The sequence below is a fragment of the Mandrillus leucophaeus genome, unplaced genomic scaffold, assembly GCF_000951045.1.
Source record: "Mandrillus leucophaeus isolate KB7577 unplaced genomic scaffold, Mleu.le_1.0 Scaffold1032, whole genome shotgun sequence".
Classification (NCBI taxonomy): Eukaryota; Metazoa; Chordata; class Mammalia; order Primates; family Cercopithecidae; genus Mandrillus; species Mandrillus leucophaeus.
This window is the reverse complement of record NW_012098455.1, coordinates 211,207-224,946: the sequence shown is the minus strand read 5'-3', so window position 1 is coordinate 224,946 and position 13,740 is coordinate 211,207. Positions and strand designations below refer to the sequence as shown.

Genomic DNA, 13,740 nt, shown 5'->3' with positions numbered 1-13,740 from the left:
TGGTTCCATTCTCCCCATCACTTTCAGGTACACCAATCAGATGTAGATTTGGTCTTTTCACATAGTCCCATATTTCTTGGAGGCTTTGTTCATTTCTTTTTGCTCTTTTTTCTCTAAACTTCTTTTCCTCTTGCTTCATTTCATTCATTTGATCTTGGGTCACTGCCACCCTTTCTTCCAGTTGATTGAATTGGTTACTGAAGCTTGTGCATTCGTCACGTAATTCTCATGCCATGGTTTTCAGCTCCATCAGGTCATTTAAGGACCTCTCTACACTGGTTATTCTAGTTAGCCATTCATCTAATCTTTTTTCAAGGTTTTTAGCTTCTTTGCGATGGGTTCAAACTTCCTCCTTTAGCTCAGAGAAGTTTGATCGTCTGAAGCCTTCTTCTCTCAACTCGTCAAAGTCATTCTCCATCCAGCTTTGTTCCATTGCTGGCAAGGAGCTGCGTTCCTTTGGAGGGGGAGAGGCACTCTGATTTTTAGAATTTTGAGGTGCTCTGATTTTTTGAATTTTCAGCTTTTCTGCTCTGCTGTTTCCCCATCTTTGTGGTTTCATCTACCTTTGGTATTTGATGATGGTGACATACAGATGGGGTTTTGGTATGGATAGTATTTGTTAGTTTTCCTTCTAACAGTCAGGACCCTCAGCTGCAGGTCTGCTGGAGTTTGCTGGAGGTCTGTACCAGATCCTGTTTGCCTGGGTATCAGCAGCAGGGACTGCAGAACAGTGAATATTGCTGAACAGCAAATGTTGCTGCCTGATCATTCCTCTGGAAGCTTCGTCTCAGAGGGGTACCCGGCCGTGTGAGGTGTCAGTCTGCCCCTACTGGGGGGGTGCCTCCCAGTTAGACTACTCAGGAGTCAGGGACCCACTTGAGGAGGCAGTCTGTCCGTTCTCAGATCTCAGACTCCGTGCTGGGAGAACCACTACTCTCTTCAAAGCTGTCAGACGGGGACGTTTACATCTGCAGAGGTTTCTGCTGCCATTTGTTTGCCTATGCCTTGCCCCCAAAGGTGGAGTCTACAGAGGCAGGCAGGCCTCCTTGAACTGTGGTGGGTTCCACCCAGTTAGAGCTTCCCGGCCACTTTGTTTACCTACTCAAGCCTCAGCAATGGCGGGCACCCCTCCCCAAGTCTTGCTGCTGCCTTGCAATTTGATCTCAGACTGCTGTGCTAGCAACGAGCAAGGCTCCGTGAGCATGGGACCCTCGGAGCCAGGCGTGGGATATAATCTCCTGGTATGCCATTTGCTAAGACCCTTGGAAAAGTGCAGTATTGGGGTGGGAGTGACCGATTTTCCAGGTGCTGTCTGTCACGGCTTCTCTTGGCTAAGAAAGGGAATTCCCTGACCCCTTGTACTTCCTGGGTGAGGCAATGCCTCACCCTGCTTTGGCTCTTGCTCATTGGGCTGCTCCCACTGTCCTGTACCCACTGTCTGACATGCCCCAGTGAGATGAACCCAGTACCTCAGTTGGAAATGTAGAAATCACCTGTCTTCTGCATTGCTCACACTGGGGGCTATAGACTGGAGCTGTTCCTATTTGGCCATCTTGGAACCACCCTAGAGGCATTTTCTTAATCTTGTCACCTCTCTGCAGTCAAAGGTCACCAGGAACACACCTGTAGTTAAACAAGCTCAACTTTCTGAGTGCAGTTTATTGCTTGATGAACAAGTTGAGTTCATTACTCAAAGAACAAAAGGAGACTGCAAGACATGAGGGAACCCTGGGGACTCTCAGGAAGAGAGTATTAGAAGAAACATAAGATCTGGGCTTCAGCTAGGTGATTTAGAGGAGGGTTTCCTGAAGTAGGGTTTGGCTCTGGATTGGATGCTGTCAGGAAGTGGGGGGTAATTTTGTGACTGGGTATATTTGTAAACCTTATCCTAGAGAAATGAAGATTTGAAAAAAGCTATTGTTGGCACAGAAGGAGTAGTCACTCATATCAGCCAGGATGGCAGGTGTTTGGTGCCTTTTGTGACTTGGGTAATGTTCTTGTTTTGTTGTCTTCAGACTAGATTTGGCAGTGGCCTTGTTGTTGTTGCTTGTTTTATCTAGACATTTTACCTTAAAAGAGATTTATATTTATACAAAAGTTATGAAGATAGTACAGAGAGGTCCCTCATATCCCTCACCCAGTTTCCCCTATGCATCTTGCACTAAAGTGGTACATTTGTTACAGTTAGTTAATTGATCCTAATACATTATTATGACCCAAAGTCCTCACTTTATTCAGATTTCCACCATTTTAATCAAATGTCCTTTTTCTGTTTCAACCTCACATCCAGGATGCTACATTATATTTAATAATCATGCCATCTTAGGGTGCTCTTGGTTGTGATAGTTTATGAGACTTCCCTTGTTTCCGATGACTCTTGACAACTTTGAGGACTACTGGCCAGGTATTTTGTAGAATGTCTTTCAACTGGGATTTGCCAGGTGGTTTTCTCGTGATGACACTGGGGTTACAGGTTTTTGAGAGGAAGACCAAGAAAGAAAGTACCATTCTCATCACCCCTTATCAAGAGAGCATACAATCCACATGACATGACAGTTAAGTTCAACTTTGGTCACCTGGCTGAAGTAGTGTGTATCAGCTTTCTCAGCAGTAAAGGTATGTTTTTCTGCCTTACCATATTCTACTCTTTGGAGGGAGGTTACTATGGACAGCATATGATTAAGGAGGGGAGAGTTCTTTTCTACCTTATCTTGGATAAAATATCTGTAAAAAATTGGAATTATTCTGCAAAGGAGATTTGTCTCTTCTCCCTATTTATTTATATCAGTATGGACTCATGGATATTTATTTTGTATTTCAAGTTATAATCCAAAAGCACTGTATCTGTTCTGTTGCTCAGCTTGCTCCAGCTTTAGCCATTGGGAACACTTTCAGCAGGCTCCTGTGTCTCTTTGCCATACTCCCATCATTGTGTGTGTGTTTATGTGTGTGCTTACTGACATTACAAGATTCTCCAGGCTCATGTTGTACAATCCCAGGCTCAGCCTTGGAATCAGTCATTTAGCCAAAGAGTCCTGGTTCCTTTTATTGTTGGATGACATTAGAAACCAAGGTTTGGGCTCTAGGTGTGCTCATTACTACTTGGTTGTCATTGCTTCTTGGCTCTCTCAGCCGACAGAGGAAGAAATCATGTGCATGCAAGCTGACTCATGCGTGGTAGGTAAATAGTGATCCCCCAATGATGTCTACTTCACAATCCCCATAACCTGTGAATATGTTACCTTACACGAAAAAGGAACGTTTCAAATATGATTAAGTTAAAGATCGTGACATGAGGAGATTATCCCAGATTATGGGAGTGGGCCTTATATAATCACAAGAGTCATGTTCTACAAATGAGCCAGAAATGCACCCTGTCTATTGGCTTAAAATGATCCACATGTTGTTTACTTCTTCACAGCAGGCTAGGACTATTGCCCCAAAGCCCACTGGTCCCAAACTCACATTCTCATATATTCAGTCTCTTTAAATATAATCTGAAAACGTATTTTTAAGTCCTTTAGAACGTACCTATTTTCCATTTCTCACAAAACTGCTCCCCACATCCACTTACTATAGAAAAGACAAACTCAATAGCTATAAAAGACCCCCAAATCACTGCTGGCCTTCAAAGCTCTGTGACCCAGAGAACTCCCCACCTTGCTGCTGATGACATCACCTACTCACGTAAGCCCCTTCTCTGGTTTCCTCCTCTTTCTCAGAAATTCCCTTGCCCTCATACCCTTCTGGGTGGTGGCCCCATGCTGCTGTCCCTGGAAGGTGTCTTGCAGAGACTTTGCCTATCATACAACCCTGTCCAAGCACGGTCCCAGTATAGCTTCTGTGCGACTGTCTTTCACAGTCTCTTCTCTTCCTTCTTCGATCCCCAAATACATGAACCACAGAGACTTTTAAGACGGAGGCAGAGGGATCAGAGTGCATAGTAGGAGACATTACTATGGAAAGAAGTTGGAGTGATGCTAGGAAGGAATAATGAAACAAGGAAGCCAGGCTGGTCCTAGAAGCTGAAAAAAGCAAAGAATTGAACTCTGCCCTGAAGCCTCCAGAAGGAACATAGCCCTAACCAGCAACCTGATGTTAGACCTCTGACCTCCAGACTCTAAAAGAAATTTTTGTTTGTTTAAAGCCACTACATTTGTGGAAATTTGTTACAGCAGCAATAGGACACTAATATATCTTGTGTACACACATACCTATAAATGTTTCTACATCTACCCTTCTTTATCTATATTAACATAAGCATGAGTTCATACCAATCTCTCCAACTCTAATCTCTTATCACATGAGTCATTGTAGCTGTCTCATTCACTCAACTAACTTTCCTCACCAAGAGTGAGAAATGTGGCTTCTACCATCACACATCCATTAACTTATTTGTCTAACCCAGGACCCATTCAAGCAATCTTAGAAATGTTCATCTATAGACTCCCAGGAGAACTTACGAGCCTCATCACAATGTTTTGACTTTGGCCTAATCCCAGGCTTTTATTTTTATTTTTAAGTTACCCTTCAACTTTCAAATTTTGAAATATTTTGCATGCATAGAGAATTTGATTCTTTCTTCCTGGAAAGTTCAGCACTATAGATGCTGCCCATACTCCCATCCCACTCCTTCCCACTAGACGCCTATCCCCTTCCCCTGACAGACTCACCAAGAGCTGCTTTGCAGGGTTTTACACCTGCTTGACCCCAGCCCCACTCCCATAACTGCACTTCCCCACCCAAGCCCCTGGCCAGCCCCAGAGCACCTGGTGTCTGTAGCTCCCATAACCGTCCCAACTCAACCACTGGGCTCTTCCAGAGGCTTCTACCCAGACACACACACACACACCAGTATGCGTAACTGTGTGCAGTGACACTGGAACAAAATGGTGAAATATTGAGAGGCTTGCAAAGGAAGGGAAGAGCATTGGAGACAGAAGAACGGTGAAAAGTAACACCAGTGGAGCTGGGCATTGCGAGTTCCATCTGAACTGTGACAAAAAGGATTCATTACTAGACTCCCAACACAAGCTTGAGAAGGCCATCTGTGGCTGCCAGTGGCTATGTTAGTGCTGAAATGGAGTCACCACCCAGAACAGCATTTCCAAGAATCTCTGGGGATAGGGGCACCCAGTATGGGGACGGTGTGCTGAGCGTGGGCCTGGATGAGCATAGGTGGGTGGGAGCAGGCTAACCAGCAACTCATCCCGTTCCATAGAGAAAGTAATGATAGGGACATGAATAAAGTTCCAGCTACTATGGGAGACCTGGAGATAAGGAGGTTCTTTGAATTCCACATGCTGAGCAACCCCTCAGCAAGAGGTGAGACACTGCAGCTTGGATTCCCCTAGGCTGAATTGCAAGAATAGAGTTTCTGATAAAGCAGCCAGCCCAAGATCTCCATGAAATCCCAGGGAGAGACCTGTGCCTAACATCCAGCATGGCACATCTGCAGGCAGGACACACTACAAAAATCCTGCTTTCTTTTCCCCAGGGAGAATATTTTGATGTCTACAATGCTCGTTCGATGGCTAAACACGTATCTCACAACTCTCTGGGACAGAGGTCCTGCAATCAGTTTCCAATTAAAATTGATAATTGACAAAACATTTAAAACATGCTATCTATAGAGAGGAAATGTAGCTCCAGTTCACTGAAAACTTTCACAAATGGTGAGTATTGACCTATTTAAGCAACAGACAGTGCCAAAAAGATTCTGACACTGACTTATGTATTTAGACACTGGTCCTGCAGAGCTAGGTCTCACCTTTCCATCTATAGGGCTGCTTATGGCAATCGCCATGACTCTTTGCCTTGGGGGCTTTTTGTCTCACCCTTAGAGCATGCTGGATATGACCCAAGGCCAACTGAAGGTGACAGGGATTTATATCTCCCATGGGGAAGTACTTTAATAAGTATGATTGCGACTTTGGTGGCTAAATACCCCCAAGCCATCTCATCCTGCACTTGGGATGAATGTGAGATGTGTGTTCTACAAAGTCTCCCATAGGGCCCCCCTGGGAATTAGCTCCAATTGCCCACAGTGGAAACCTGCTAGCTTATTCCTCCCATTTAAATTGGCTGCATTCCTTGTATGTCTCACCTCCCCACACCCTTACCTGTGCTGTCTGGGACTCTCTCCAAAGTTAGTGCTTTCTACTCACAAGTGTGCCTCAGGGTCTATTTCCAGGGAACACACACTTGAACACCTTGTATGCTAATTTATCCTCACACTTGAATGTCTGGCTAGAAGTAGAATTGTAGGTTCAAAGTTATTTTGCATCAACACTTGAAAGACCATTCTTTATTTCCTGAGCATTTCTGATTACCTCTTTAGCTCCCTTTCTTTTTTTCTCAATTTAAGAAGTATATCTCTTGCGAGAATTCTCTCCCCACTCTGCAAGCCACTCTCATTTTAAATTTATTTGATTTCAATTTTTACCCACGCTCTCCCCCAAACTTCAAGGGAGACAAATCAAGACCTCTAAGCGGGCTCCTTAAAGGCCCCTCCCCCTAGAAATTTAGGGTTGCAGGGCCTCTCCACGTGTCCACTCAGCTGCCCTTCCACCTTCTCGAAACAGGGCCCCTCGTGGCTCCAACACCCCCAGACTCTACAACGTTAGTAAACACCTTCTCAGGGGGCAGTAGGTAAAGTTCATCTGCTGTGGCCTCGGGTAACACAGAGACTGGTCAGAAGTCAAGAAACTAGGTGATCAAAGACCATGTACAACCAAAAGCAGTGAGAACACAGCTTCCATTTGTAATGGTTGCATCAGGGGAAGGATTTATTGATCCACACCATTTTCTTGGATTTTCTATCCTCCCCAGGGTGCAAAGGTGGGTTGATTGTATGGCGTGTTGGCAAAGGCCAGGTCCACCCTGGTGTGGTTTGTGTCAGTGTCCACAGCCACTCTGTCAGATCCACATCGTTTCTATGATTCCCAAGCTGTCTACTGAGTAAAACGCTCAGCACAGATTTAGAGGCCAGGCTGGGTCTCAAGTATTCGTCCGCCTTTCTCCTGATGCTCCGTGCAGATGTGCTGGGACCAACTTCAGAGTGTGCCTGAGCCATGACTGCTTGACTCCACAGATGGCTTCAGGAAGACAGCACAGAAGAGAGACCTGTGAAAGTTGATGGAATCTAGAATTACCTGAAGGAGAAGCATCAAGTAGCCCCCAAAGCCTCTCTGCACTTCTCCTCTCTAACCCACATGATCATAAAAGTCAGCTTTGTGGCAACTTGTGATTTTTAAATGCCAGGTATATAATTTCTTTGAGTTCCACATATGCATGAGTATATTTCTAGAATCTCTTTTTTGGTCCATGGACATGTCTATCAATTCCTGCTTCATTCATTAATACTACAGAGTAAGTTTTGAGTCCAGAATGACAAGCTACCCCTGTTGCATAATCCTTCACATTTTTTGGCAATATAATTTCATCTGATCTTCCAGTTACACACACATACTCAAAATTCTGCTACAAGCTATGATTAGGATTGTACTGGATATATTGATTTTATTAGAGGCGAATTGATGCCATTGCAAAAATTGATCTTCCTCTTAAGAAAAATGTAGTATTTTAAAATGTCATGTGTATATTCAAACTGAAGGCTCATAAAAAGTGACATGTGTGTTTTCCTTATATTTCATTATTTTTCCAGGTATTTCATAATATTTGCAACCAATGTAAATAGGATAGCTTAAATCTATGATATTCCCTATTTATTGGAAGACTGCAAATTTTTAATATATTTATGTATTCATTTATTTTTTATTGTAGAAATGGGGTCTCCTTATGTAGCCCAGGCTGGTCTTGAGCTCCTGGGCTCAAGCACTCCACTCCCCTCAGCCTTCCAAAGTGCCTATAAAGGCAAGAGCCACTGTGTCTGACCTAGTGTGCAAAGTTTTTATACATTTAACTTTTATCAATCAGCCTCTCCTGGCCTATTTTCTAGGTGATTGCCTTGGATTTTTAGGATGTCAAAGTTCCTTAAGAGAAAGATAGTTTTCTACTTTCTTTGTTAATAAAATACACCAATAAGTTATCTTCCCTCTCCAAATTGTTCAAGACAATGAATATGGCCTCAGGGTCTTTACATGGTTCTCTGTGGCCAGGAGAAAACCTGGAGGACCGAGCCTGCCTTACCTGCCACTCAAGAAAGGGTGTGTGTGACCTGGGTCACTTTAAAAACAAAAATTAAAAACGTGCTATCTATAGAAAGGGAATGTAGCTCCAGTTCAATGAAAATTTTCATAAACGGTGAGTATTGACCTATTTAAGGAACAGTCAGTGCCAAAAAGATTCTGACATTGACTTACATATTTAGACTCTGGCCCTGCAGAGCTACATCTCATCTTTGCATCTACAGGGCTGCTTATGGCAATCGCCATGACCGTCTGCCTTAGGGGCTTTTTGTCTTACAGTTGGAGCAGGCTGGATATGACCCAAGGCCAACTGCAGGTCTTGAACTCCTGGGCTCATGCAATCCACTCCCCTCAGCCTTCCAAAGTGCTGGGATTATAGGTGAGAGCCACTGTGCCTGACCTAGTATGCAAAGTTTTTATGCATTTAAGCTCTGTCAATCAGCCTCTCCTGGTCTATTTCCTAGGTGATTGACTTGGATTTCTAGGATGTCAGCTCCTTAAAAGAAAGAGTTTTCCACTTTCTTTGTTAATAAACTACACCAATAAGTTATCTTCCCTCTCCAAATTGTTTAGAACACTGAACATGGCCTCAGGGTCTTTACCTGGTTCTATGGGGGCTGGGAGAAAACCTGGAGGAGTGAGCCTTCCTTCCCTGCCACTCAAGGAAGGGAGTGTGTGACCTGGGTCACTTTACAGTAACATCAATTTCCTTAGTTCTTACATAAGACTGACTGGGCAGCCAGTGAGGAGGCAAGCCACATCTCATAATAGTCATTTTAGTTCCTCATGGGAACCACACTACAAAAAACACAAAGCGCTGTCCTCACGGTTATCCCTCTGACAGCCTGGAAAATCCATGTCCTGCATCTAGACAATACCCACATGGGTCACACTGTAATGGTAACAATGTAGTTATTCTAGATCAGAGACTTGGAAGGGAATATGTCTCAAGGAACTGGTCCAGTTTTAGCATAAGATTTTCCAAAGCATTAAAAGCCCACCTGCATCCCAGATCCACACAATAAAGGTGTGAAGCTCCACTGCACTGAGCTTTGAGAGGGTTTAGATAAGTGTGGGAGACACAGCAATGTTTAATTGAAGTGTTCAATTTCTGCAACTAAACACTCCATTTACATATATTGCGTATTATAGAAGGAGTACTTGCAGAGTTATGACCAAGGATGGATGCAAGATTGAGAAGCAAATAGGAAATTTGACCTGGAACTAGTTCCTGGATTGGAACATGGTGGACAAAGTTGCTGATCACTACCCAGGGTACAAGGCAAGATGCAATGGGTGCTGTTTATTTACACAAAGGAGAAATTTTAATGGATTTTATATGAGCCAGGGACAAGCTCTGAGGCCAGGATAGTTGAGGCAAGTTCTGTCTAGGAAGGAGACATGCATATGGCACCCGGCCACAGGATATACTCACCTCCTCTCCCAGCAACTTCCACTCACCTTATTCAGGCGTGAACCAGAAGGAAACCAGGGATGGTGGCCAGTGTTTGAATCTGCACTAGGTTCTGAAGGCAATTGTGAGTCACCATAGTAACTATGACCTCACTTGGTACTGAACCAATCAGGCCCTGGGACTCAAGGAAAGAGAGAGAGTGCCAAGCTGTTGCTGTTCACCCTCTGGTCCAGATCTTTTCTTCAAAAGAAACCTGAGTGGTCTCACAGGTAAAATACCCTGATATACCAAGATCATAGAGCATCCTTTTGTGCCATTAACTAACTAACCTACCAGATAAACCCCAACCCTATTTGGTAATGGGGAGAGTTTATCAGAGAGTCATTTGTTCAAATTGATACAGAGACACTATAGAGCAGTGGGTAAAAGCAGAGGCTTCAGACACAGGCTTTCTCAGTTCCAATCTCACCTCTCTGTCACTTGGGCAAGGTTTTTAATCTCTCATGAGGGGTCAAAATAGAGAACACTGTTTTGAATCTGTGTGCTAGATTCAAATGAAATGCAGAACAGGGTTTTGGCGGATGAGTCAGGGCCAGGCATCAGAGGTGAGTACAATCTTTAAGCCACTGTGATTACGTTCCCAGGATGGAAAATCAGCAGGATGGATCTTAGAAACAGAAACTAGGTAGCACTTGAGAATGTCCAGTTTATTTCCTACACAGGGGTTTGGAGTAAGATTCATACCTGCTTCACCAGTGATTTTCAAAGGAGGCAAATCCTATTTGAAGCTGAAGTCACGTAAAGAGATTTGGAATGAGGAAACAAATTATAGCAGCCTGCAAGTTGTAGAATGAAGAACTGCAAATGTAAAGTACTGAACTCTGTTATGGATAGATTTACCAAAGAGAATTACTCTGTACAACATGAATAATGTAGTTCAGAAGGAAGCCCATATTCCAGGTACAGGGAAAACTCAGAAGTGAGAAGAAGACAGCTCTGAAAAAAAGCAACATAAAATCCAGTTAACATTAGTGTGGGTATAAGAATTACAACGACACTTGAGCTATAAGGTAGTGTTTTGTGTACAATCTAACAAGCCTGTGTGTGACAGGTAATGATCAGAGTGATGCAACAGTGTGCCCTTAGTGTCCCGGGTCCCATCAGGCTGATGCACAAACCCACGTGTAAGACAGATTGAAGAAACAATATGGTTGGTGCTTCCTGTGACTACTGCTGGTAGCAGTGTGTGTGTGTGTGTGTGTGTGTGTGTGTGTGTGTGTGTGTGGTTTTGTGCCAGTGAGGAAGAGGTTGTCGGGTCCACTTGATTACCTAGAATGCATCGTCTTTTTCAGGCTTCCTCGGTTGCGCTGTTTTACTGGGGTTGTGTGGAGTCAACAAGTCATGGATAAAGAACTCCCGAAAGGCAGCCCCAGAGAGACCGCACTGAACATCAAGAAATCAGACAAATCCTTCAAATGCAAGAAGCCCACCAAAAATGTGCTGGTCTTTTTAATCAACAGACAACTGGGCAGGCACAGAAGTGACATCGACCTGTCAAGGTGGCTGTGGATGCTGTCATAAAGCAACTCCAGGGTAGACATGGCCTTGGACAAAAAGTCATGTGGCTTATGTGCTGAGGCCTGCCCAGAATTTTGAGAAATTAAATATAATTGGAACAATAAACTCTCCTTCCATGTTTGAGCCATTAAAACAGAGTCTGTCATTTCACTCCTTTAGGTTGGATGTGTGTTTGCTGACAGGGTGTTCTTGGGTTACACTGGAAGGGGCTTCTGTTCATCCTAACACGCTGTGCAGGAGTGCTCAGATACAGGAGAGAGGGTGAGATCATGCTGCACACCAGATCTCCCTCATCATCAATCTGAAAAACACTGCGAAGTCGAAGTGATGTAGTACTTGGCATTCAAGGACCAAAGACTCTAATCCCTAGCCATTTTGGAGAGACAGCCCTGGTGTTCCCCTCTAAAACCCAATGCTTGCCCTAGTGAAAAGACATTGTTTAAGAGCAGACCAAGAGTTGGGCTGGGGCTTTGGGATATGTTTTAACACTGCCAATATCATATCCACAGAGCCTTCCAGAGGCAACCGCTCTGCTCTTTGTCCCCAGGAAAGTATAGAATGCTCTGGTCGCTTTTTTTCTGGCATGTCAAACAAACCTTCTCAGGCTACAGCCAAATAGAATTCATTTGACTGAAGTGAAGCCACCTGATAGGACAACAACACACATGAGATGGCTCCCGTTGAAGAAGCTCTGTCCCCAAGCAATGTGCTGAGCAAGTCATATACTCATTCTGAGAAACCTGAAATGGGAACTATGTGGGCAATTGGTCACTGACAAGTGAGAGTTAAAGCTGAAGAGGGGACAGGGAGAGCAAAGAGGTCAGAGCCATGGTGAACATGGGCAAGCCTAAGTGAGGAGTAAGATGAAATTTACATAAGGTGAACCATTAAAGCCATCACAAATTCCAGGCATTTCTCTAGTCCTTTCACGTGAGATGCAAAATAAGCCTGCAAGCAGTCCTCTGTCCCCTCTTTCTCTCCTCCCCAATTCCCTGTGTTCTCACAATCTGTCCAGCATTCCCCAGAGCCCCTTCCTGTGTCCCCTCCCCCACCACATCTAAGGGGCTGTTACTCTCTCTCCCCTTAGCCAAGTCTCTTCCAGATTTTTTATATGGTAGAAAATTAAACTGCTCTATGTCCTTTTCACCATCCTCTTTGTCTCTGTCACTTTCTCTGTCCCTGCACTGATGCAGCATTGCCAAAAAGGAGCCACCAGCCTCTCCTCAGAGGATGCAGCTGGCTGTAGGATGGAGAGGAGAGGTTAGAGGCTGCCAGGTAGAAGGGCCTCCTGGGTGCACTGTTGGGAGGAATGCTGCCTGGACACTGCTATGTTGGTGACTATTTACCTGCAGTCCAGCATCATACAGTGGCTGTGAGGTGGAGAAGAGGTGGGGAATGGAGGCTGAAAGAACAGCAGGCAGGGCAAGAAGGAGCCAAACCCACAGGAGCAGAGGCTGACAGCAGCCAACCTCCTACACTCCATGGCTACATAACAGAAGAGACAGAATTTGGGATACAGAGTTACAAGTGAATAAATTTCACCATCATACTGAGTGAGAAAACAAGTAGCACAGAATTATGTACCAAAGAGAAACTCAACTGTGCCAAGCAGTACTTGGATATACACATAGACAGTAAAGTTACCCAGACTAGAGCAGCAGCACATTCAAGTGGAACTCTGTCCAGTTTCCGACTTGGCTAATGCCCCCAAAACAACTGGTACCAACTATTTCCCATCTTGCAAAGAGTTGCCTAACAATGGAGGCCTGGTAAAGAAGGCAATCACAAACAATCATGTGAACTCTGACCACTCACCCACCTGCGGATGGCTATTCACACTGGAATTCTGGGTGGGTTGGAGACCAGAGAGGCACGCTCCCCAGGGATTGGATGGTGTTCTGAGTTTAAACGAGGAAAACTTCCTACACTTCAAATTTACTGGAAGATTGGGGCTACTCAGTGTTCACCTAGAGAACTTGACTTTTGTTTCCAGAAGTGAAACTCACAAGTAAGAAATTCAGAAGGAAAGTGGCTGTAGAAGAGGGAGAGAAGATTTGGCCAAAATTCCTCTGAAGAGGTTTTTCTCAGATCTTAGTGGCGGCCAAATGTAACCTTCTCGGGACGGGGAAGCCGGTGGAAATCTGGATGCAGCTGACTTACAGGAATCTGAGGCTGAGTGGAGACCACGCACACAGTGTCAGGAGACACTCTACTACTCTTTCATTTCTAGCTGCTGCCTCTCATTGCTCAAATCACTAACCAGACAGCCAGGAAGCCAAGGTGATGCAGTCCATGGTATCAGACTTCTGGAACACACAGCCCTGCAGAGAAGCATATATCTAGTTGGACAAACTGAGAAGAATCAAATCAATTCACCACTTTTTTCTACTTCCATCACCCACTGTTGCTTTAATCAGAGGAATAAAACCCTTGCCCAACACATGGTAGCATCCACAGTGTTGTGGGCCATCTTATCATAACAGATGAGGTCGATTTGATTATAATACCATGTGGAACCTAAGTTGTAACTCTAATGGTTACAAGAAAGTTTCCTACACATTCACATTGACTGGGTGAAAGAAAAGTCACCTTGGCAGG

At 44.4% G+C, this 13,740-nt stretch overlaps 2 long non-coding RNA genes across 2 annotated transcripts; one reads left to right on the top strand and one right to left on the bottom strand.

Moving 5' to 3' along the window:
* Nucleotides 1-6,411: 6,411 nt before the first annotated feature.
* On the bottom strand, nucleotides 6,412-13,465 carry LOC105538464. Its single transcript, XR_001005909.1, has 3 exons — nucleotides 13,149-13,465; nucleotides 9,612-9,745; nucleotides 6,412-7,125 (listed from the first exon to the last, which is right to left on the bottom strand). It is a non-coding gene; the product is annotated as an uncharacterized LOC105538464 (long non-coding RNA).
* LOC105538456 lies at nucleotides 9,746-11,274 on the top strand. Its single transcript, XR_001005908.1, has 3 exons — nucleotides 9,746-9,833; nucleotides 10,287-10,524; nucleotides 10,917-11,274. It is a non-coding gene; the product is annotated as an uncharacterized LOC105538456 (long non-coding RNA).
* Nucleotides 13,466-13,740: the final 275 nt, after the last annotated feature.